At 45.5% G+C, this 26,674-nt stretch overlaps 2 long non-coding RNA genes across 2 annotated transcripts; one reads left to right on the top strand and one right to left on the bottom strand.

Annotated features, from left to right (window-relative positions):
• Positions 1-557: 557 nt before the first annotated feature.
• LOC138658037 (uncharacterized) lies at positions 558-1,873 on the bottom strand. Its single transcript, XR_011317305.1, has 5 exons — positions 1,792-1,873; positions 1,244-1,309; positions 1,016-1,162; positions 864-941; positions 558-683 (listed from the first exon to the last, which is right to left on the bottom strand). It is a non-coding gene; the product is annotated as an uncharacterized lncRNA (long non-coding RNA).
• Positions 1,874-9,122: 7,249 nt separating this feature from the next.
• On the top strand, positions 9,123-9,667 carry LOC138658036 (uncharacterized). Its single transcript, XR_011317304.1, has 3 exons — positions 9,123-9,209; positions 9,322-9,408; positions 9,589-9,667. It is a non-coding gene; the product is annotated as an uncharacterized lncRNA (long non-coding RNA).
• The last annotated feature ends 17,007 nt before the right edge of the window (positions 9,668-26,674 follow it).

Below are 26,674 nucleotides of genomic sequence, written 5' to 3'. Positions count from 1 at the left end.
ACGCCGTATAAACAATTTCTTTATTTTTTTTGCGTTAACTCAACAATGTTATGTTATGTTATGCTTTCGTGTCAACAATGTAAATTTTTGAGTAGGTAACTGTTTTTTGTTTAATAAAATTTTATTGTATTTATTACTCCCGTTATTCTTGGTTGTTCATTTTATGGCAATGCAGCAATGCTTATCTATGTAGTAGGTTGAAAGATGTATAAAACATCTCTGGCAGCCATCTTGTGCATCTTGCAAGCCGATGCACAAAATGGAGGCACTTTGGGATGCGTTTTGCAAACTCTTTTGCTATGGCTGCCATTTTGTGCGCACACTATATGGAAAGGTAAACCTACTCTTTTGTGTCTGCCTTGGCTTGGCTGTCCCGGGCCAGCTCCACTAGTTAATTAATACAGCACGCAACATTACTGTCAACTCATTAATCCCATATGACGTCCTACCATGTGGCATCCCACACCGCCTATGATATACAAATTCTTGATTTTGTAATATTGATTTATTGGAAAACATTTACCATACAATTAGACAAACAATTAGAAAACAACATTAAGTCCTCCCACGGCCCAACAGGTGTCGCAGCGTGCGCCCATGCTGTTCTACTTGAGCCATTAGGAAGGCTGCTGTCTGCTCCAGGCGCTCTAGCTTCGCCAGCAGCTCTCTCACGGTGGCCGGTTCTGTGGATAGAAGAGGTTGGAGAACGGACGGTGATTACGCTGCAAATACAGCACGTGTGAACATACCCTGACAATTACAACACACTCAATTTGGTCCTGTCACAGAGGGCGAAAAAATTTTTATTTTTATTTCAAATGTGACCTCACACCGATAACCCCTCCCACTTTCTGTATACTTACGGAGAATGGCCGCCGGTTGTTCTTCGGCGGCACTAGAGCTGCTCATTTCCCAGCCCCTCGATCTGGCCACAGATGACGCTGCAAAAAGGAAACAATATCTGCTTAACAATGGAACACGGCGTTGGGAGGAGCTCGCACATTTGTTCACTTACGAATGGTCGCTTCTGGTGAGAAGGCCGTCGACCCGGGGGAGGAAGATGAGTGGCGGAAGGGAGGTGTTGAGGATGGTGAAGGGGTGCAAGGGAGCCAGGTCTGAAGGGATGTTGGAGGCGTGGTAGGGCGCCTGCTCCTTAATGCGCCTATAATGTATACAATATTTCCGCTACACTGTTATGTCACCTATGCAGTAATAAAATAGCAATGAATGATGGTACACTTACGTGAGGTCCCGGGCTGTAGGCTGCCACTGGTGTCAATGGCAGTAGCCTGTTGCAGGCGCCTTCTCTCTACACAAATGAAAGAAACGCAATGGTTAGACAGTCCTATACTGTATGTTCTAAACCAAGTGCAGAGCAAAGGGAAGCATTGCAACCAATCCGGTTCCTGCTTTAATTTTTCAAAAAATTTTAAGGGAATGAAAGCTGTGTTCTTATCGGGTTTTGCAGCAGCCTTTGGACAAGTTGTAACTGAGAAGCTTGTCTTTTATATGTGTAGTACAGTGTGTGCTCCGTATTGTGTGCTCCGTACGATGTGTACGTCGTATTGTGTGCGGCACGGTGTGTACGTCGTAGTGTGTGCGGCGCTGTGTGTGCTCCGTATGGTGTTCGGCACGGTGTGTATGCCGTAGTACTAGAAGCGCATCACGGCACCGCGCGTCTACTGATTACCCCTCCGGGCAGTGCACGCTGGATAATGTATACAATATTTCCGCTACACTGTTATGTCACCTATGCAGTAATAAAATAACAATGAATGATGGTACACTTACATGAGGTCCCGGGCTGTGGGCTGCCGCTGGTGGCGGACGAAGGAGAGCTGGTGTCAATGGCAGGTGCCTGTTGCCGGCGCCTTCTCTCTACACATAAATGAAAAAAACGCAATGGTTAGACATTCCTATACTGTATGTTCAAAACCAAGTACAGAGCAAAGGGAAGCATTGCAACCAATACGGTTCCTGCTTTAATTTTTCAAAAAATTTTAAGGGAATGAACGCTGTGTTCTGATCGTGTTTTGCAGCAGCATTTGGACAAGTTGTAACAGAGAAGCTTGTCTTTTATATGTGTAGTACAGTGTGTGCTCCGTATTGTGTGCTCCGTACGATGTGTACGTCGTACTGTGTGCGGCACGGTCTGTACGTCGTAGTGTGTGCGGCGCTGTGTGTGCTCTGTATTGTGTGCGGCACGGTGTGTATGGCGTAGTACTAGAAGCGCATCACGGCTGCGCGCGTCTACTGATTACCTGCCATTATTTCCCCTCCGGGCAGTGCGCGCAGGATAATGTATACAATATTTACGCTACACTGTTATGTCACCTATGCAGTAATAAAATAACAATGAATGATGGTACACTTACATGAGGTCCCGGGCTGTGGGCTGCCGCTGGTGGCGGACGAAGGAGAGCTGGTGTCAATGGCAGGTGTGTGTTGCCGGCGCCTTCTCTCTACACATAAATGAAAGAAATGCAATGTTTTGACAACAAAGTACAGGGATTCCAGACCCCCAAAAAATAAAATAAAAAATTGCGCGCAGGGTTGCCAACCTCCTCCTAAAAGCGTGCATCGCCCAATTCCCCCATACTGGTACTTGCCTCGCCTTGTCTCCGCACGCAACTCAGCCAGAAGGTGTGGATTTTTGTGGCGGAGGTCGGCCCATTTCTTCCGCAGCTGCAGCGCACTGCGTCGGACGCCAAACCTCCTATCCAGCATGTGCACAATGCGACGCAGTACCTCCTGCTTGTGTAGGTTCGGGTGGGCTGGGCGAGTCTCCTGGCACTCATAATCCAGGGCATCCATGTGATGTACAAAAAACCGGAGCTCGGTCTGCCCCAGAGGTGCAGATCTTTGTCTTGCCGCCATTTTAGGTGAAAAGACCCTATACAGCACCACCTAACAACGCCCAGAGGAGGTCCTTAACTCTGCCGTTCTCCCGCGCGATCCGCATCGCTATAGCGTTGCCGTTTATGGACAGCGTCACATTTGTGACGGCTGAGCGGTACGGAAGGAACGCACATAGTAAATGCTGTTCGAATGATGTTGATATAACGCCGGAGCGGCACGTAATGTACGCTCGTGGTCTATGACGGCGTGATGACGTTACAGCGTTCCTGCGTGCCTGCGCTACCTTGCTTTGGTTCCCTGACATCCTGAAAATGGCTGCCAGTCGACGTGATCCTCCTATGGGCATCCCAGAGCTAAAGTTCCTGATTAGCACAATGGATCGGATGCAGTACGAAACCACAGGGCTGGTGCTGCACTGCAACCAGCACAAGGATGAAGTCGTGCGTGTGGTGTCTGAGGGCCTCAGGAAGCAGTTTGGGATAACTCGAAGTAAGGCCCAGATTGTGAAGAAATGGGGCGATCTGAAGTCCAAAAGCCCAGCGCGCCTGCAGGAGCTTCGTCGCGAGATCCGCAGAGGTGAGTACGCAGGTACCCAAAAGTATTGCACGCCGAAGGGTTAATTGGGTGTGTATGTGGTGTGTATGTGGCACAGCTATGGCGCAGTATGAACGGTGCAGAGCACTATGTGGCCCAGCTATGGGGCAGTATGAACGGTGCAGAGCACTATGTGGCTATGGTGCAATAATGAACGGTGCAGAGCACTATGTGGCCCAGCTATGGGGCAGTATGAACGGTGCAGAGCACTATGTGGCTATGGTGCAATAATGAACGGTGCAGAGCACTATGTGCCACAGCTATGGGGCAGTATGAACGGTGCAGAGCACTATGTGGCCCAGCTATGGGGCAGTATGAACGGTGCAGAGCACTATGTGGCTATGGTGCAATAATGAACGGTGCAGAGCACTATATGGCCCAGCTATGGGGCAGTATGAACGGTGCAGAGCACTATGTGGCTATGGTGCAATAATGAACGGTGCAGAGCACTATGTGCCACAGCTATGGGGCAGTATGAACGGTGCAGAGCACTATGTGGCCCAGCTATGGGGCAGTATGAACGGTGCAGAGCACTATGTGGCACAGCTATGGCGCAGCATAAATGGTGCAGAGCACTATGTGGCCCAGCTATGGGGCAGTATGAACGGTGCAGAGCATTATGTGGCACAGCTATGGGGCAGTATGAACGGTGCAGAGCACTATGTGGCTATGGCGCAGTATGAACGGTGCAGAGCACTATGTGGCCCAGCTATGGGGCAGTATGAACGGTGCAGAGCACTATGTGGCTATGGTGCAATAATGAACGGTGCAGAGCACTATGTGGCCCAGCTATGGGGCAGTATGAACGGTGCAGAGCACTATGTGGCTATGGTGCAATAATGAACGGTGCAGAGCACTATGTGCCACAGCTATGGGGCAGTATGAACGGTGCAGAGCACTATGTGGCCCAGCTATGGGGCAGTATGAACGGTGCAGAGCACTATGTGGCTATGGTGCAATAATGAACGGTGCAGAGCACTATATGGCCCAGCTATGGGGCAGTATGAACGGTGCAGAGCACTATGTGGCTATGGTGCAATAATGAACGGTGCAGAGCACTATGTGCCACAGCTATGGGGCAGTATGAACGGTGCAGAGCACTATGTGGCCCAGCTATGGGGCAGTATGAACGGTGCAGAGCACTATGTGGCACAGCTATGGCGCAGCATAAATGGTGCAGAGCACTATGTGGCCCAGCTATGGGGCAGTATGAACGGTGCAGAGCATTATGTGGCACAGCTATGGGGCAGTATGAACGGTGCAGAGCACTATGTGGCCCAGCTTTAGTGCAATAATGAACGGTGCAGAGCACTATGTGGCCCAGCTATGGGGAAGCATGAACTGTGCAGAGCACTATGTGGCCCAGCTATGGTGCAATAATGAACGGTGCAGAGCACTATGTGGTCCAACTATGGTGCAATAATGAACGGTGCAGAGCACTATGTGGCCCAGCTATGGTGCAATAATGAACGGTGCAGAGCACTATGTGGCACAGCTATGGTGCAATAATGAACAGTGCAGAGCACTATATGCATAGCTCCCAACCGTCCCTCATTGTGCGGGATTGTCCCGGTTTTCAGCCTTTGCCCCGCACTCCCGCACGGGACGCTCTGATCCCGCAGACAGCAGGACCGACACGCCCCCTTGTGTAGTTAAGCCATGCCCCAGGCCCTTACCCTTCCATATGGCTGCCTCAGTCCTGCAATCCACGGAGGTCCCGATCTGCCGATCATGTGACCCCTAACTCCTCCCCTCCTGTGACCTCATCACAGGTCCTGTGCACACTCGCAGAAGGCAGGCTCAGCTCGCTGTGCTGGTTGCTGCCACCTTTCCACATGGTCCTGCAGGAGGTAAGGCTAGGGTCACATTGCGTTAGTGCAATCCGTTTAGCGCTAGCGCTAGCGGATTGCGCTAACGCAATGTTTTTAAAGGGTCGCGTTTCGGGGTCGCGTTAACGTCCCCGCTCTCGCAGATCCCCGATCTGCGAGAGCGGGGAACGGACCTCAGGCGCGCCGCGGACGCTGCAAGCAGCGTCCGAGGCGCGCTACAAAAGACCGGCGCGTCGCTAGCGCGTGCCGAGAATGACACGCGCTAGCAATGCGCTGGTACATTGCGGGCAATGGGAGCGCTAACGGACGCGTTGCATGGCGTTAAATTCGCCGTGCAACACTGTCCGTTAGCGCTCTGACCAAAACGCAATGTGACCCCAGCCTTATGTGCTGCCGATCAATACAATCACTTTATTATTGCTGAATAATCTAGAAAGCACTGAAGTTCAGAGACATTTTCCATTGCTGTAATTCCTATGTGCTGGTAACACAGAGCAGCAGAGCAGGTGGTGGATGGACGGACAGGCTGTGTGCCCTGAACTCTCAGGAATGGACAGAGAGACCGAAATCAATGGTGATATTCACAACTAGAGAGAAACAATCGCTGCGACATTACTGCAGCCAGTGACATGTGCGGGGTCCCTATACAGTGCTGTAGAGCTGACAAGGCGTGTAATGCCTTGTGTGGGGTCAGGAGGTGTTTACAGTGTGCATGTAGCAGAGCCGTGTGTGTACGAGATGTATGGAGCGGAGCCACGTGTGTGTGCGAGGTGTATGGAGCGGAGCCACGTGTGTGTGCGAGGTGTATGGAGCGGAGCCACGTGTGTGTACGAGGTGTATGGAGCGGAGCCACGTGTGTGTGCGAGGTGTATGGAGCGGAGCCACGTGTGTGTACGAGGTTTATGGAGCGGAGCCACGTGTGTGTACGAGATGTATGGAGCGGAGCCACGTGTGTGTGCGAGGTGTATGGAGCGGAGCCACGTGTGTGTACGAGATGTATGGAGCGGAGCCACGTGTGTGTGCGAGGTGTATGGAGCGGAGCCACGTGTGTGTGCGAGGTGTATGGAGCGGATCCACGTGTGTGTGCGAGGTGTATGGAGCGGAGCCACGTGTGTGTGCGAGGTGTATGGAGCGGAGCCACGTGTGTGTGCGAGGTGTATGGAGCGGAGCCACGTGTGTGTGCGAGGTGTGTGGAGCGGAGCCACGTGTGTGCGAGGTGTATGGAGCGGAGCCACGTGTGTGTGCGAGGTGTATGGAGCGGAGCCACGTGTGTGTGCGAGATGTATGGAGCGGAGCCACGTGTGTGCGAGGTGTATGGAGCGGAGCCACGTGTGTGTGCGAGGTGTATGGAGCAGAGCGCGTGTGTACGGAGCGGAGCCGTGTGCAAAGTGTACGGAGCGCAGCCGCGTGTGTAGGAGTAGCTATGTGTGGCCATTATATGGTACGAAGTATCATGCGTCCAATATACAGTATGGAGCATCATGTGCGGTCGTTATACAGTATGGAGCATCATGTGCGGTCATTATACAGTATGGAGCATCATGTGCGGTCATTATACAGTATGGAGCATCATGTGTGGCCATTATACAGTATGGAGCATCATGTGTGGTCATTATACAGTATGGAGCATCATGTGCGGTCGTTATACAGTATGGAGCATCATGTGCGGTCGTTATACAGTATGGAGCATCATGTGTGGCCATTATACAGTATGGAGCATCATGTGCGGTCATTATACAGTATTGAGCATCATGTGCGGCCATTAAACAGTATGGAGCATCATGTGTGGTCATTATACAGTATGGAGCATCATGTGCGGTCATTATACAGTATGGAGCATCATGTGTGGCCATTATACAGTATGGAGCATCATGTGCGGTCATTATACAGTATTGAGCATCATGTGCGGCCATTATACAGTATGGAGCATCATGTGCGGTCATTATACAGTATGGAGCATCATGTGCGGCCGTTATACAGTATGGAGCATCATGTGTGGCCGTTATACAGTATGGAGCATCATGTGCGGTCGTTATACAGTATGGAGCATCATGTGCGGCCGTTATACAGTATGGAGCATCATGTGCGGCCGTTATACAGTATGGAGCATCATGTGCGGCCGTTATACAGTATGGAGCATCATGTGCGGCCGTTATACAGTATGGAGCATCATGTGCGGCCGTTATACAGTATGGAGCATCATGTGCGGCCGTTATACAGTATGGAGCATCATGTGCGGCCATTAAACAGTATGGAGCATCATGTGTGGCCATTATACAATATGGAGCATCATGTGCGGTCATTATACAGTATGGAGCATCATGTGCGGTCATTATACAGTATGGAGCACTGTGTGGCCATATTTTTTTGTTTATAATTATTGTATATGAAACAGTGTGATCAGCAGTGCTAAATGGGTGTGGTTGGGACGTGGATATGGGTGTGACTAATTATGAATGAGTGTGGTCAGAGGCGTGGCCTAAAATTTGTCCCTCTTTCCTATCTTCAAAAGTTGGGAGGTATGCTATATGGCACAGCTATGGGGCAGTATGAACGGTGCAGAGCACTATATGGCACAGCTATGGGGCAATAATGAACGGTGCAGAGCACTATGTGGCCCAGCTATGGGGCAGTATGAACGGTGCAGAGTATTATGTGGCACAGCTATGGGGCAGTATGAACGGTGCAGACCACTATGTGGCACAGCTATGGTGCAATAATGAACGGTGCAGAGCACTATGTGGCCCAGCTATGGTGCAATAATGAACGGTGCAGAGCACTATGTGGCCCAGCTATGGGGCAGCATGAACTGTGCAGAGCACTATGTGGCCCAGCTATGGGGCAGCATGAACTGTGCAGAGCACTATGTGGCACAGCTATGGGGCAGTATGAATGGTGCAGAGCACTATGTGGCCCAGCTATGGGGCAGTATGAACGGTGCAGAGCACTATATGGCCCAGCTATGGGGCAGTATGAACGGTGCAGAGCACTATGTGGCACAGCTAAGGCGCAGCATAAACGGTGCAGAGCACTATGTGGCCCAGCTATGGGGCAGTATGAACGGTGCAGAGCATTATGTGGCACAGCTATGGTGCAATAATGAACGGTGCAGAGCACTATGTGGCCCAGCTATGGTGCAATAATGAACGGTGCAGAGCACTATGTGGCCCAGCTATGGTGCAATATCACTGTTGCCATATCTGCTGACAGAACTTTATTTTTTCCTTCACAGAGGCAAAGACACAGCGCCGCCGCCACGAGGCATCCCACACCGCCTCTGATTTACCTGTGCCCTCCGGGTCAACGCCTCCAGATCCTAGTAGGTTCCCACAATAATGTGATTTGGATTTGGTTGCAGGTCCCCTCTTCCACCTCCCCCCCCCCCCCGCAGTCACTGTTGCCATATCTGCTGACAGAACTTTATTTTTTCCTTCACAGAGGCAAAGACACAGCGCCGCCACCACGAGGCATCCCACACCGCCTCTGATGTACCTGTGCCCTCCGGGTCAACGGCTCAACAACCTAGTAGGTTCCCACAATAATGTGATTTGGATTTGGTTGCAGGTCCCCTCTCCCCCCCCCCTGCAGTCACTGTTGCCATTTATGCTGACAGAACTTTTTTTTTTTCCTTCACAGAGGCAAAGACACAGCGCCGCCGTCGACAGTACGAGGCATTTAACACGGACTCTGAACCAGAAGTGCCCTCCGTGCCTCAACATCCTAGTAGGTTCCCACAATAATGTGATTTTGATTTGGTTGCAGGTCCCCTCTTCATCAACCCCCCCCCCCGCAGTCAGTGTTGCCATATATGCTGACATACCTTATTTTTTTCCTTCACAGAGGCAAAGACACAGCGCCGCCGCCACGAGGCATCCCACACCGCCTCTGATATAGCTGTGCCCTCCGGGTCAACGGCTCAAGAACCTAGTAGGTTCCCACAATAATGTGATTTGGATTTGGTTGCAGGTCCCCTCTTCCCCCCCCCCTGCAGTCACTGTTGCCATTTATGCTGACATAACTTTTTTTTTTTCCTTCACAGAGGCAAAGACACAGCGCCGCCGCCGACAGTACGAGGCATTTAACACGGACTCTGAACCAGAAGTGCCCTCCGTGCCTCAACATCCTAGTAGGTTCCCACAATAATGTGATTTTGATTTGGTTGCAGGTCCCCTCTTCACAACCCCCCCCCCCCTTTCCGCAGTCAGTTTTGCCATATATGCTGACAGACCTTTTTTTTTTTCTTCACAGAAGCAAAGACACATCGGGAGACTACTGTGTTATTAATGTTATGTTTTTTGACCCATAGCTGCCGGCAGTGTGAACAAGGAGGATCTAGAGGCCGGAATAGAAAGGCTGATAGAAACTATGGCGCGGATTCAGGAGCAGCAGAATGTGGCAATGGGGGAGCTGCAAAAGCTTCGGGACATGTGCCAACAGTTGGAGGCGGGGCCAAAATAAAAACCAAGTGTCTGCTTGTACAGTTTAGTTTGTTAATTAAAAAATATACATATATATATATAGACGTTTATCCCATTCTCTATTTTTTGTTTTGTTACAAGTACATTTCTTTGTAATGTTCATTTCTGCCGTCATACTGTGCTGTGGACCCATTTTGTCTCTGTGATCGAGACCCACCAAATTTTGTCTCTGTGATCGAAACCCACCAATCAAGCTGTTGAGATTGAAGTTAAACGAAAAGTTTTCATTATGAACAAATTATTAACAAAATTACAATTTAAAAATCCTTAAGAAAACAAACTATCACAAATCGTGATACACCGAATCTTCGTTGCGAACATGAAGGTGCCTGATGGGCGAAGCAATGTGAGACGGCATTGTCGGGTAGGAGTTTTGGGGTGACGGGCCAAAGTGGGACACGGGGAAATTGGGGCGTACTGGTGTTTGTGGCCAATATGGTGGACAATATGCGGACTCTGGCCGCTCGATTGGCCGGGAACAAACCAACCGTGTGTGTTCATCCAAACTGCCATCCAAACCCTTATTAACAGCCTCAAAAATAAGACGCTCGGTTAGAGTTCGCTGCCTCTCTTCCATTTTAGAAAGTTTATCAACGATGTAGTGTCCAAAACCCTCCAAAGCAGGGCTGGCTTTGTTCGTCAACACTTTTTGGCCAGGGTCAAAAGTTCATGGGAGACATCTGAGGTGGCTTTCCGCTTCCTTGAACCCTGCCTCCATTGACTCCGTGCAGGTGCAGCCTCCACTATTTGACTCGTGTAGCAGTCCTGTGCATTGTCCTGTGCACTGTCCTGTCCACTGTCCTGTGCACTGTCCTCCTAGGGTGAAAATAAAAAAGGAAGTTATTTAAAAAAAAAAAAACGATGTACACCACCCTAACCGCATAAAAAATATATATTCGTATACATGCGAAAAGTTGCTATATATAGATGGTATGGGTTATGAAGGTCGCCATGTAATACTTTTCTGCGACAGGGTTATGGTCTGTACAGAGAAATGTTAAAACTTCGAATTGATGGTATAATCAGATGGAGAAAATGCTGAAAAATTATATCTAATTATAGGCCACATTGGTGAAACAGTGGTGCAAAGATGTACTTACTGGTTGCCCTTGTGAGACCAGCTCGACGTGGTTCTGAGATACTGTAGGTTCCACAGGTGCCAACGAGCGCAAACACGTTGATGACCGTGGCACCTCTTGGTCCCGAAGAAAATTAAGGTAATCAAAATACCAGAGCTTCGGCACATAAACCTCTTCAGTTGAAGCCCCGGACTTGGAACTGTGCAGGACCTTATTGAGCTCCTTCTTCCACACCGTGCGCAGCGCCTGAATTTTCTTCTTAACTACTGCTTCTGTGGCTTGCTCTTCCGGTGCATGGAGATTGTATAATTCTATCAGCTTCGAATATCCGGCCTTACGCTTTTCCCTGTTTGAATACTCTGGCAATTTTATCTTCCAAAGGCATGGAAAAGACTGGTAGATCTCCAGGAACTCGCGTATAAATTCAATACGATTTGACATCTGTAAAAATAAAAACAAATAAAGTTAGGCGTTTGACAAATAGTACATTAAAACAGCAACAGCGAAAGGTGGACCAAAAAAAAAGGTCACAGAGGTGCAAACGCCACTTTGAAAAACAGCATTCATTTTCCCATCTACGCCCTAGGCCACCATAACCCACAACAGCGTACCACCCGCTTCGCTACAGCAGCCGCACAAAGCACTCATGCTGACCATACATTGTTCCATCTGCCACGCCCTAGGCCACCATAACCCACAACAGCGTACCACCCGCTTCGCTACAGCAGCCGCACAAAGCACTCATGCCGACCATACATTGTTCCATCTGCCACGCCCAAGGCCACCATAACCCACAACAGCGTACCACCCGCTTCGCTACAGCAGCCGCACAAAGCACTCATGCCGACCATACATTGTTCCATCTGCCACGCCCTAGGCCACCATAACCCACAACAGCGTACCACCCGCTTCGCTACAGCAGCCGCACAAAGCACTCATGCCGACCATACATTGTTCCATATGCCACGCTCTAGGCCACCATAACCCAAAACAGCGAACCACCACATACATACAAGCAGCCGCACAAAGCGCTCATGCTGACCACTAGGGTTGAGCGAAACGGGTCGAAAATATTCAAAAGTCGCCGACTTTTGGCAAAGTCGGGTTTCATGAAACCCGACCCGACCCCTGTGTGGGGTCGGCCATGAAGTCGGCGATCTTTTGAATCTAGAATTGGAATTCCGATACCGATTCCCGATATGTTTATATCGGGAATTGGTATCGGAATTCAGATTTAAGTGTAAAATAAAGAATTAAAATAAAAAATATCGCAATGCTTACCCTCTGACGCGCCCTGGTACCAACCGGGAACCTTCCTTCCTTAGAAACAGCCTTCCAGGACCTTGCGGTGACGTTCGCGGTGACGTCGCGGCTTGTGATTGGCCGCGCGGCCGCCCATGTGACCGCTCGCGCGGCCAATCACAAGCCGCGACGTCACCGCGACGTCACCGAAGGTCCTGGAAGGGCTGATTCTTAGGAAGGAAGGCTGCCGGAAAGAAGCAGGGCGCGTCCGAGGGTGAGTATATTCCTATTAGGTATATACTCACCCTCGGACGCGCCCTGCTTCATTCCGGCAGCCTTCCTTCCTAAGAATCAGCCCTTCCAGGACCTTCGGTGACGTCGCGGCTTGTGATTGGCCGCGCGAGCGGTCACATGGGCGGCCGCGCAGCCAATCACAAGCCGCGAACGTCACCGCAAGGTCCTGGAAGGCTGTTTCTAAGGAAGGAAGGTTCCCAGTTGGTACCAGGGCGCGTCAGAGGGTAAGTATTGCGATATTTTTTATTTTAATTCTTTATTTTACACTAAAATATGGATCGCAGGGCCTGAAGGAGAGTTTCCGTTCCTTCAGACCCTGGGAACCATGGAAACCCAATGCACTGCATTGGGTTTCGGGTTTCGTCCGACCCCGACTTTTTTATAGGATCGGCCGATTTCACTCGACCCGACTTTTGAAAAAGTCGGGTTTCGTGAAACCCGACCCGATCCTATAAAAGTAAAGGTTGCTCAACCCTACTGACCACACATTGTTCCATCTGCCATGCTCTAGCCCACCAGTCACAACAGCATACATCCGCTTCGCTTCAGCGGCGGAACGAAGCGCTCATGCCGACCATACAGTGTTCCATCCACCACGCCCAAGCGGCACAAAGCACTCATGCCGACCATACATTGTTCCATCTGCCACGCCCTAGGCCACCATAACCCACAACAGCGTACCACCCGCTTCGCAACAGCAGCCGCACAAAGCACTCATGCCGACCATACATTGTTCCATCTGCCACGCTCTAGCCCACCAGTCACAACAGCGTACCATCCGCTTCGCTTCAGCGGCGGAACGAAGCGCTCATGCCGACCATACAGCGTTCCATCCACCACGCCCAAGCGGTTTACATACCTCGAAGCTGCGGTGCAAAGCGTGGAATATTCTGAGAAGTACAAAAATCCGACGTATAGGTCCACCAAGTGTCCAAGTACAAAGTGAAGAAAGGAAATTTTGAAAGCTGTGAGGTGGCATTGGGAACAATAGCGCTCAAATTTTCCAACCAATTGTGTGCACAGAACCTGTGGCCTATCAGCACATTAGCTAGCAGCACAACACGCCCCTAGTGAACAACGTCAGGCACAGATTATGCAAAATGTGCTCTGAATTGTCTTGTGTGACATGACCGTACGACTGTCCCATACGACTTCTACATCGCAAATACGTCATGAAATTATCGCTCCAGCGCCGTGCATCGCGAAGTGTGACCGCAGTCTACGATGTTGGAGCGATAATTGTGCGACGATGTAACATCACGAATCGTGCCATCGTAGCGATCAAAATTGCACTGTGTGACGGTACCCTAAGCCACGACTACGGCCCTGACTCCCCTCACACACACATTAAAAACATGTCTCACAAACACATTTCACTCACACATCACATATTTGATGCTCACACATCACATAACTGACAAAGCACACATGTCACAAATCCATCACATATCTGACAAACACCGTATTCATATATTACATACATGACACACATATAACTCACACAACGCACATATTTTACTCACATACAGTGGGGGATATAAGCATTTGATCTCTTGCTGATTTTGTAAGTTTGCCCACTGATAAAGACAGGAGCAGTCTATAATTTTAAGGGTAGGTTAATTTTAACTTAGAGAGATAGAATATCAAAATAAAATACAGAAAATCACATTGTATAAATTATATAAATTTATTTGCATTTTGCAGTGAGGAATAAGTACTTGATCCCCTACCAACCATTAAGAGTTCTGGCTCCTACAAACCAGTTAGATACTCCTAATCAACTCGTTACCTGCATTAAAGACAGCTATCTTACATAGTCACCTTTATAAAAGACTCCTGTCCACAGACTCAATTAATCAGTCTGACTCTAACCTTTGCAACATGGGCAAGACCAAAGAGCTTTATAAGGATGTCAGGGACAAAATCATAGACCTGCATAAAGCTGGAATGTGCTGGGTAAGATGCTGGGTGAGAAGAAGACAACTGTTGGTGCAATAGTAAGAAAATGGAAGAAGTACAAAATGACTGTCAATTGACATTGATCTGGGGCACCATGCAAAATCTCACCTCGTGGGGTATCCTTGATCATGAAGAAGGTGAGAGATCAGCCTAAAACTACACGCGGGGAACTTGTTAATGATTTCAAGACAGCTGGGACCACAGTCACCAAGAAAACCATTGTTAACACATTACGCTGTAAAGTTTTAAAATTTGCAGTGCCCGCAAGGTCCCCCTGCTCACACATTACATATATATCACACACATAATTCACACATTACATACATGAAACACGTGAGCCTCACACATTAAATACATGATGCATACATGTCCTTCACAAATTATATACATGACAAACATTACTCACACATTACATATGTGTCACACACGTCTCTCACACATTACATACGTGTCACACACGTCTCACACATTACATACATGTATGCGTGATGTATATAATATGTGAGGGATGTGTGTGAGTGTGTGACATGTATTTAATGTGTGATTAATGTGTATGCATTATGTATAAAATGTGTGAGGCACAAGTGTGTCATGTATCTTATGTGTGATTAATATGTATGTAATGTGTGGATGACATGTGTGAGTCGTATATGTGATGCATGAGGGATGTGTGTATGTCATTTATGTAATGTGTAAGTGACGCCTTTGTGATGTATGAGTATTGTATGTGGATCATCACACAGTGCCATGAATTTGTTCCATAAGAACCACATAATAGTGCCTCCCAAAAAATACATTCTTACCTACAATTCTGAAATCTTAGAAAGGCTTCCGTAACAACAGAGAGCTCCTGGATTCCTGGAGATGTTGACAATTCAACTAGGTGCTTGATATCATCTTATAAAATCAAGCGATCTGGTAGGTTTCCTTGAACATGATCCTGGATGCTCTGCTATTAGATGAAGACTCACCATTCAATGACATATTTGGGAGTCATTGATTAAGTGTAAAAGTGGCCATCGCCATATACCTCTCAAAAGGCTAAGTGTTGAAAATTATGGCTAAATAGTGGCAATAATTTAGCAATGTCTATTGTTCACCAGTAGCAATGCGGTAGTGCAAGTCATTGCTAGAGTACATTTATGGGCAATGTTTTTTTTTCACTGCTGATATATATGTAAGCTAGAGAAGGACACATTTAAATTTGGGTTGGACTATAACTTATAGACTTCCCACTTCTAAAAGGAGGCACTAAGCAAGCGAGTATTCTTCTTTTATAGAAAATATACAAAATTACTGCTTTAATCTCAATTGTTCCATAACTAATCCAGGAGTACACTTGTGCTTTACTCGCTAAATCAACAACCATGATTGCTGCTGAATAATACCGTAGCCCAAAAGCCATCAATATCCGCCTGTAGCAGAGCAACCATTCTCCCATTAGTAGATCTCTTTATCTGCGGTAACCTTTCCACACGTAACCTGCAGGTGGGCAACACGCACTGTATGTTGATTCTCCATCTAGTTTCCATTTATGACTTAATTGTGCTTCACAATTTATGCAAATAGGAGACTTGTACCATAAGAAGTAGTATATTGATGGATGGAGGAATAGTTTATCTTTAATGAAGGTTTTGACTGATATCATCAGCCGTGTTGTAATCCTCATGTATGCAGAGATGAAGGAATACCTTGCAATAGTTAATTTTTTAGCCAGGCTGTAGATGTGGTGTAGAATAAACCTGGGAAATTACCCAGATGTATAAAAACTAATTATCACAAGGCAGATCGTCAGAGGCAATCCAGCCTCAATTAATTGAACTCACCATTTATCACTCCAAGCTTAAAACATATTTTGATTCGCCTGCCAATATCTAGAAGCCTGAAAATAAAAACGCTCACAATGCAAATTCCCCTGCAGACTGAGTCAATGAATAGTTTTGTGGAGTGCTGTATTGTACACAGAAGACCTATAAAAAGGAAACTCGATTGATTTACCACATTAGGAACCTGATGGGTTTCAAAGCACTCACAATAAAGAGAGTCTAAGTGATAGAATCAAACCTTTACTGACCTCAGAGGACTTCACTACAGATACCAGGTTTATTGCCTGTTACTCCAAGGCCATGCAGTACACATCTAGGAAATTTACTTAAAGTTGGATTAGAATAGTTTTATCTCATCTATTTCTTCAAATAAAAGTTATTCATACTTCCAAGAAACCTCAGACAGTAATTCGTTTCCCACTGCAGAAATGTTCACCTTCAAAGTGGTTTGTAAGTAAATGGTTTAACTGTGGGCTCTCACTGAAAAGAAACAAAGAATTTACACATTATTAGGTCTTGGCACAAAAAAAACATAATAGGATTTAGGAATCTCACTTTGGTGAGCAATGCCATGAACCATGCACTAGATCTAGAATCTAGTTGGCAGATTTTCACATTGCCTAGATTTACTGATTATAGTGAAAACTGGGACCAACATGTAAGTGCCAACAACGCCACCTCTTCTGTTCATTATGGACTACCAAGAAAGATTTCCAAACCATAATAGGAAACATTTTTAGACTTTTGCTTTTCCAATGTTAGGATGCCAATTTTAAATACCGTACATACTTCCACATGTTAGGTAATAAAGGTATTATCACTTTCTGTTCCTAAATCCACTGGCCCCAAGTGCCCTGTGTGAATGGACCTGTGGGGTACTCTTTCAACCACTATGCTATTTTCTTCTAGATGACTAATCACCATTCCACCAGTCTTATAGACGGGAATAAAGTGCTGGTAGATCTTGTGCACCACGGCTTCATGTGTGCATGAGATTTTGGGATCATCGCGCATTTTTTTTGTAACCTCTTGGACAGTAGCAGATAGGGTCCAAATTATAATTGTAAAGGAAAAACAACATCAAAGTGCTCAGGTGAACACGTGAAAGGAAAAATTGCAAACATATAAATTAATTGTGATAATGGATTCTCGGTATAAATATGTAACCATACGTCTAGAGTTAAAAGGGTTGTCCAATCTTTTCTTTTTATGCCAAGCAAATAATAAAAAAAAAATAACATATAGCTGATACCCATCAAAACTGCTTCATTGATTCTCTGCCCGATTTCCAAGCCTTCACTTAAGGTCTTATAGTATGTTACATATCTCATTCCTTTTCTTAAACGCCATAGATACCCAATAGAAGCGTGGTCAATGACAAGCAGTAATAGCAGCAAATGCCCTTAAATAATCTTAGCAGTTTTTTTTATCTAATTTAGCTTATAAGTTGACCAATCATGAACTGACCAATGACCATTCATGGTTACATCACAGTTAATCCGGGGACACACACAACGTATAAAAAAACGGTCCGTTTTTGACGGAGGAGAATCGCAAAAATTTTTACAAAACAGTGATCCGAGTGCAGTGCGAGGATGCGATTTTCTCGCATCAAATGATCCGTGTGACATCCGTATGGCATCCGTACTGCGTGTTTTTATCGCAGGCTTGCCAAACCAACATACGCCAATACAAGGGATCCATGTGTCAAAAACAAACAAACATATATACTGTCTATATATATATATTTATATGTCAGTAGACACATATATGTATATATATTGATATTTCATCCAGCGCGATATAGCAGAAAGCCGGTAATTTAATTGCCGGCTTCTGCTTTCTCCTTCCTAAAACCCGACATGATTTGAGACATGGTTTACATACAGTAAACCATGTCTTCTCCCCATTTTTTTTGCATATTCCACACTACTAATGCAAGTAGTGTGTCTATGCAAAATTTGGCCGTTCTAGCTATTAAATTAAGGGGTTAAATGGCGGAAAAAATTGGCGTGGGCTCCCGCACAATTTTCTCCGCCAGAGTAGTAAAGCCAGTGACTGAGGGCAGATATTAATAGCCTGGAGAGGGTCCATGGTTATTGGCCCCCCCCTGGCTAAAAATATCTGCCCCCAGCCACCCCAGAAAAGGCACATCTGGAAGATGCGCCTATTCTGGCACTTGGCCACTCTCTTCCCATTCCCGTGTAGCGGTGGGATATGGGGTAATGAAGGGTTAATGCCACCTTGCCATTGTAAGGTGACATTAAGCCTAATTAACCCCTTTACCCCCAAGGGTGGTTTGCACGTCAATGACCAGGCCAATTTTTACAATTCTGACCACTGTCCCTTTATGAGGTTATAACTCCGAAACGCTTCAACAGATCCTGGTGATTCTGACATTGTTTTCTCGTGACATATTGTACTTCATGATAGTGGTAAAATTTCTTTGATAGTACCTGCGTTTATTTGTGAAAAAAACGGAAATTTGGCGAAAATTTTGAAAATTTCGCAATTTTCAAACTTTGAATTTTTATGCAATTAAATCACAGAGATATGTCACACAAAATACTTAATAAGTAACATTTCCCACATGTCTCCCTTACATCAGCATAATTTTGGAACCAATTTTTTTTTTTGTTAGGGAGTTATAAGGGTTAAAAGTTGACCAGCAATTTCTCATTTTTACAACACCATTTTTTTTTAGGGACCACGTCTCATTTGAAGTCATTTTGAGGGGTCTATATGATAGAAAATGCCCAAGTGTGACACCATTCTAAAAACTACACCCCTCAAGGTGCTCAAAACCACATTCAAGAAGTTTATTAACCCTTCAGGTGTTTAATAGGAATTTTTGGAATGTTTAAATAAAAATGAACATTTAACTTTTTTACACAAAAAATTTACTTCAGCTCCAATTTGTTTTATTTTACCAAGGGTAACAGGAGAAAATGGACCCCAAAAGTTGTTGTCCAATTTGTCCTGAGTACGCTGATACCCCATATGTGGCAGTAAACCACTGTTTGGGCGCATGGGAGAGCTCGGAAGGGAAGGAGCGCCGTTTGACTTTTCAATGCAAAATTGACAGGAATTGAGATGGGACGCCATGTTGCGTTTGGAGAGCCACTGATGTGCCTAAACATTGAAACCCCCCACAAGTGACACCATTTTGGAAAGTAGACCCCCTAAGGAACTTATCTGGATGTGTGGTGAGCACTTTGACCCACCAAGGGCTTCACAGAAGTTTATAATGCAGAGCCATAAAAATAAAACAAAATTTTTTTCCCACAAAAATTATTTTTTAGCCCCCAGTTTTGTATTTTCCCTAGGGTAACAGGAGAAATTGGACCCCAAAAGTTGTTGTCCAATTTGTCCTGAGTACGCTGATACCCCATATGTGGGGGGGAACCACCGTTTGGGCGCATGGGAGGGCTCGGAAGGGAAGGAGCGCCATTTGGAATGCAGACTTAGATGGAATGGTCTGCAGGCGTCACATTGCGTTTGCAGAGCCCCTAATGTACCTAAACAGTAGAAACCCCCCACAAGTGACACCATTTTGGAAAGTAGACCCCCTAAGGAACTCATCTTGATGTGTTGTGAGAGCTTTGAACCCCCAAGTATTTCACTACAGTTTATAACGCAGAGCCGTGCAAATAAAAAATATTTTTTTTTCCACAAAAATTATATTTTAGCCCCCAGTTTTGTATTTTTCCAAGGTTAGCAGGAGAAATTGGACCCTAAATGTTGTTGTCCAATTTGTCCTGAGTATGCTGATACCCGATATGTGGGGGGGAACCACCGTTTGGGCGCATGGGAGGGCTCGGAAGGGAAGGAGCATCATTTGGAATGCAGACTTAGATGGATTGGTCTGCAGGCGTCACATTGTGTTTGCAGAGCCCCTAATGTACCTAAACAGTAGAAACCCCCCACAAGTGACCCCATATTGGAAACTAGACCCCTCAATGAACTTATCTAGATGTGTTGTGAGAACTTTGAACCCCCAAGTGTTTCACTACAGTTTATAACGCAGAGCCGTGAAAATAAAAAATCTTTTTGTTTTCCCACAAAAATTATTTTTTAGCCCCCAGTTTTGTATTTTCCCAAGGGTAACAGGAGAAATTGGTCCACTAAAGTTGTTGTCCAATTTGTCCTGAGTACGCTGATACCCCATATGTTGGGGTAAACCCCTGTTTGGGCACACAGGAGAGCTCGGAAGGGAAGGAGCACTGTTTTACTTTTTCAACGCAGAATTGGCTGGAATTGAGATCGGACGCCATGTCGTGTTTGGAGAGCCCCTGATGTGCCGAAACAGTGGAAACCCCCCAATTATAACTGAAACCCTAATCTAAACACACCCCTAACCCTAATCCCAACGGTAACCCTAACCACACCTCTAACCCTGACACACCCCTAACCCTAATCCCAACCCTATTCCCAACTGTAAATGTAATCTAAACCCTAACCCTAACTTTAGCCCCAGCCCTAACTGTAGCCCCAACCCTAACCCTAACCCTAGCCCTAACCCTAGCCCTAACCCTAACCCTAGCCCTAACCATAGCCCTAACCCTAGCCCTAGCCCTAACCCTAGCCCTAACCCTAACTCTAACCCTAGCCCTAACCCTAGCCCTAACCCTAGCCCTAACCCTAGCCCTAACCCTAGCCCTAACCCTAGCCCTAGCCCTAACCATAACCCTAGCCCTAACCCTAGCCCTAACCCTAGCCCTAATGGGAAAATGGAAATAAATACATTTTTTTTAATTTTTCCCTAACTAAGGGGGTGATGAAGGGGGGTTTGATTTACTTTTATAGCGAGTTTTTTAGCGGATTTTTATGATTGGCAGCCGTCACACACTGAAAGACCCTTTTTATTGCAAAAAATATTTTTTGCAATACCACATTTTGAGAGCTATAATTTTTCCATATTTTGGTCCACAGAGTCATGTGAGGTCTTGTTTTTTGCGGGACGAGTTGACGTTTTTATTGAAAACATTTTCGGGCACGTGACATTTTTTGATCGCTTTTTATTCCGATTTTTGTGAGGAAGAATGACCAAAAACCAGCTATTCATGAATTTCTATTGGGGGAGGCGTTTATACCGTTCCGCGTTTGGTAAAATTGATAAAGCAGTTTTATTCTTCGGGTCAGTACGATTACAGCGATACCTCATTTATATCATTTTTTTATGGTTTGGCGCTTTTATACGATAAAAACTATTTTACAGAAAAAATAATTATTTTGGCATCGCTTTATTCTCAGGACTATAACTTTTTTATTTTTTTGCTGATGATGCTGTATGGCGGCTCGTTTTTTGCGGGACAATATGATGCTTTCAGCGGTACCATGGTTATTTATATCTGTCCTTTTGATCGCTTGTTATTCCACTTTTTGTTCGGCGGTATGATAATAAAGCGTTGTTTTTTGCCTCGTTTTTTTTTTTTTTTTTCTTACGGTGTTTACTGAAGGGGTTAACTAGTGGGAGAGTTTTATAGGTCGGGTCGTTACGGACGCGGCGATACTAAATATGTGTACTTTTATTGGGTTTTTTTTTATTTAGATGAAGAAATCTATTTATGGGAATAATATTTTTTTTTTTTTCATTATTTTGGAATTTTTTTTTTTTTTTTTTTTTTTACACATTTGGAAAATTTTTTTTTTACTTTTTTACTTTGTCCCAGGGGGGGACATCACAGATCAGTGATCTGACAGTTTGCACAGCACTCTGTCAGATCACTGATCTGACATGCAGCGCTGCAGCCTTCACAGTGCCTGCTCTGAGCAGGCTCTGTGAAGCCACCTCCCTCCCTGCAGGACCCGGATCCGCGGCCATCTTGGATCCGGGGCTGGAGGGAGCAGGGAGGGAGGTGAGACCCTCGCAGCAACGCGATCACATCGCGTTGCTCCGGGGGTCTCAGGGAAGCCCGCAGGGAGCCCCCTCCCTGCGCGGTGCTTCCCTGCACCGCCGGCACATCGCCATCATCTTTGATCGCGGTGTGCCAGGGGTTAATGTGCCGGGGGCGGTCCGTGACTGCTCCTGGCACATAGTGCCGGATGTCAGCTGCGATAAGCAGCTGACACCCGGCCGCGATCGGCCGCGCTCCCCCCGTGAGCGCGGCCGATCGGCTATGACGTACTATCCCGTCCAGGGTCAGATAAGCCCAGGGCACCTCGACGGGATAGTACGTCTAAGGTCACAGAGGGGTTAATAATGGAGAGGCGTCAATTCTGACACCTATCCATTATTAATCCAATTGTAGTAAAGGGTTAAATAAAAGACAAACACATTATTTAAAATTATTTTAATGAAATAAAAACAATGGTTGTTGGAGTATTTTATTCTACGCCCAATCCAGTCACTGAAGACCCTCGTTCTGTAAGTAAAAAAACATAATAAACCAACAATATACTTACCCTCCGCAGATCTGTAAGCTCCCAGGCTTTCTAGGTAAGTTCCCACGATCTATGAACAGCCAGCAGAGGGCGCTTCACCGCAAATGAAGCTAAATATAGATCATTGATCTATATTTAGCCTCATTCTCCGGGGTTTTGCAGCAAGGAGCAGCATTGCATTAGCAAAGCTCCTGGCTGCAAAATATTTTAACCCCTTCAGAAGGATTTACATCGTTGGACGTTACAGATCTGCGGAGGGTAAGTATATTGTTGGTTTATTATGTTTTTTTACTTACAGAACGAGGGTCTTCAGTGACTGGATTGGGCGTAGAATAAAATACTCCAACAACCATTGTTTTTATTTCATTAAAATAATTTTAAATAATGTGTTTGTCTTTTATTTAACACTTTACTACAATTGGATTAATAATGGATAGGTGTCATAATTGACGCCTCTCCATTATTAATTAGGCTTAATGTCACCTTACAATAGCAAGGTGGCACTAACCCTTCATTACCCCATATCCCACCGCTACACGGGAATGGGAAGAGAGTGGCCAAGTGCCAGAATAGGCGCATCTTCCAGATGTGCCTTTTCTGGGGTGGCTGGGGGCAGATGTTTTTAGCCAGGGGGGGGCCAATAACCGTGGACCCTCTCCAGGCTATTAATATCTGCCCTCAGTCACTGGCTTTACTACTCTGGCGAAGAAAATTGTGCGGGAGCCCACGCCAATTTTTTCCACCATTTAACCCCTTAATTTAATAGCTAGAACGGCCAAATTTTGCATAGACACACTACTGACATTAGTAGTGTGGAATATGCAAAAAAAATGGGGAGAAGACATGGTTTACTGTATGTAAACCAGGTCTCAAATCATGTCGGGTTTTAGGAAGGAGAAAGCAGAAGCCGGCAATTAAATTACCGGCTTTCTGCTGTATCGCGCTGGATGAAATATTAATATATATATATATATATATATATATGTGTCTCACTGACATATATATAAATATATATATATAATCTATCTATTCTATGTGTACACATTTATTCGACCTATTCTATTCTAAGCTGTCAGTGTGATTTTGCTGTACACCGCACACAAAATTGCCGGCTTTTCTCTCTAACAGCGCTGCGTATTCCTCGCAAGTCACACTGCTGGTCCGTGTGTGATCCGTATTTTTGGGGCTTCCATAGACTTTCATTGGCGATTCTCGGCCGCGAAACGCTGACAATCGCAGCATGCTGCGATTTCACTCGGATCCTGAATACGGCCGAGAAAATATCGGATGATGGGAGCTGCCCCATAGATTAACATTGGGACGAGTGCTATGCGATTTTTTATCGCATTGCACTCGTCCGTATTACGGTCTAGTGTGACCCCGGCCTTACAAACAGGCTCCTATTCTAAACCCTGTTGCATACTTAAAAAAGAAGAGGCCATATTGAAAATGTTCCCAACCTCAATGTTTTCGTACAATGCAGTTTCTCTTGAAAGCTGTACAAGTTCTAAACAACTCACACTTTGTCTATCCAGATGATTGAATGGCATGGGCAGAATATCATACCAAAATCTGAGACAAACAGGTAAAATAGGAAAATGTTTCTATGTTCAAAAAAAACTGAAGTGCAATTCAGATTTTATACTGGTAAGACACCTTTTTAGGCACCGCCATGGGTGCCATTAGTGACATTGGTTTTACATGTAGAAAACTAAAGTAAAAGGAATGAGAAGTAGAATATTAAATATACTCATTTAGGCAACCACTTTTTTTACTGTCATAATACAGTGAATTTCAAGTATTAGAATTGATGACACTCACCACATCATGAACAAATGTTCTTTTACATCCAAAATCTTAAATATATTTTATCGGTATTTTATGTGATATACCAACAAAAAGTACCAAGTATTTGTGAAGTGTAAAGTTAAAAGGGTTGCTTGGAGACACAGGGAATCGGCGGGTGCCCAGGTCCGGTAGCCGAAACCACAGAGATCAGGGATCGTCCTGCCAAACGCCCACTCTCCTTTTTCTGTGGGCAGAACACTACTCAGACAACACAGAGTGAGGATAAAACAGTGTGACAATAATTTATTGAACCACCAACAGACAATAGCACACAGAACAGTCCCAGCAAGATGGTGCAAATTACAGAGTCTCACCTTTCCATTGACTTGCAGCTATTAGAGCTGCTTCCAGTGTCGCATACCCCCACCAGTGGCTACCCTCTTTTGGCAGGCCACCACAGTGAGGATGTAACTAGAGATGAGCGAATACTTCAATGTTCGGTTAGGCTCACGATCGTCAAATTTGCAATATTCGCCGATTTAACCTTCGTCAGGCTGCATAATTTTACAACGTTAACAGGCTGCAGAGGTACAATTGTACCTTCATATATACCTCCACTGTGGGAAGACTTTCTCCTTTACTTGGTTTCAGAAACTAAAGTTCATTCAGCTACAAATGTTATGCTGATATCTATTGGCCGGTGTTGTTACTGCTCACTTATGTTGCTGTCAATTAAGTTGATTCAAACTGGGTGTGGCTTCTACTTCTCTTCCTGCCTCCCTCCTCTCAGTAGCCATTTTGCTGTTCATCTCATTGCTGTGAGCACACACATTTCTAGGCTTGTGAAGTCTTCAATTTCTTGGATACGAAGGTAGGAAAGTCTCACAGCATCTAACAGCCAGTTATACCTTCATTCGCCTTATGTGGGGACAGAACAGTCAGAAATTGTCTTTGAGCCTGGACTTGGCTTACATATATTTTGCATGAAACTTATCACTATAGGTATGATTTTTATACGAAAAATGGATAACAATTAGTATCTATATATTGTTTTACGATGTTTTACTTATATTCAGCACAAAATAAAGATGGTGGCTCTGTTACAATTTTCCTATTGGTCGAAAAAACAGTCGAAGATGGAATGAAAATTCTGAAACCGTATACGGTTTACATAATATATAAATGACATTTATAAATAATTATCACTAGAAATAATTAACTTTTTTATCTGCACTTTAGAAACGAGTTTCATTCTACTTGCCACATTTTACTGAACTAAATTACAAAGCCAAAATTCATCTACCAAGTCATCATGAGTGATAGTGATGCTGGATCTAGTTTCTGCCATAATCCAAGAAAACGTGTTTGCAGGTTAGTATCATTTTCTGAAAAGCCAATAATGTAGTACTGTGTAGTATTTCGGAAAATTATTTAATTTTCATTTTTTCATATTTACAGATTTACGTCTGACGAAATAATGCGAAAGCTAGAAGAATCTGATTCTGAGCATGAGGAAGAACCATACATGGATACCATGTTTTGGCATAGGTGGTTTTCCTTTTTGGATGCTGCTCTTCCCGTGGTTGTTCCTTCCTGGTTCTCGTTGTTCCTTCCCGGTGAAAGACCTGGCTATTTATGGCTTGCGTTGATAAACACATGATGGTGCCTCCGCGGCTTTTCTACATGTATTTGCATATTTCCCATAAGGGATGGGGCAGTGTTCTGGATCACTGCGTTGAGAAACACGTGATGGTGTCTCCGCGATGTTGGATGTTTTGATCTCCCCGAGGTCATTCATCCTTATGTTTATAGTCCTTTTACTAGGCACTGCTCCTAATAGCCAGTTTCCTACTCCACACTGATGAGGGGCAAGTACCCCAAAACAGCTGTCTGTGGATGGATACCATGTTTTGGCATAGGTGGTTTTCCTTTTTGGATGCTGCCCTTCCCGTGGTTGTTCCTTCCCGGTGAAAGACCAGGCTATTTATTGCTTGCTTTGAGAAGCACGTGATGGTGTCTCCGTGGCTTTTCTACATGCATTTATATATTTCCCATAAGGGATGGGGGAAGTGTTCTGGATCACTGCGTTGAGAAACACGTGATGGTGTCTCCGCGGTGTTGGATGTTTTGATCTCCCCGAGGTCATTCATACTTATGTTTATAGTCCTTTTACTAGGCACTGCTCCTAATAGCCAGTTTCCTACTCCACACTGATGAGGGGCAAGTACCCCAAAACAGCTGTCTGTGGATGGATACCATGTTTTGGCATAGGTGGTTTTCCTTTTTGGATGCTGCCCTTCCCGTGGTTGTTCCTTCCCGGTGAAAGACCTGGCTATTTATTG

This window comes from Ranitomeya imitator, chromosome 1, assembly GCF_032444005.1.
Source record: "Ranitomeya imitator isolate aRanImi1 chromosome 1, aRanImi1.pri, whole genome shotgun sequence".
In the NCBI taxonomy this organism is placed as follows: Eukaryota; Metazoa; Chordata; class Amphibia; order Anura; family Dendrobatidae; genus Ranitomeya; species Ranitomeya imitator.
The sequence above is the reverse complement of the archived record's forward strand: the minus strand, read 5'-3'. Positions and strand labels throughout refer to the sequence as shown.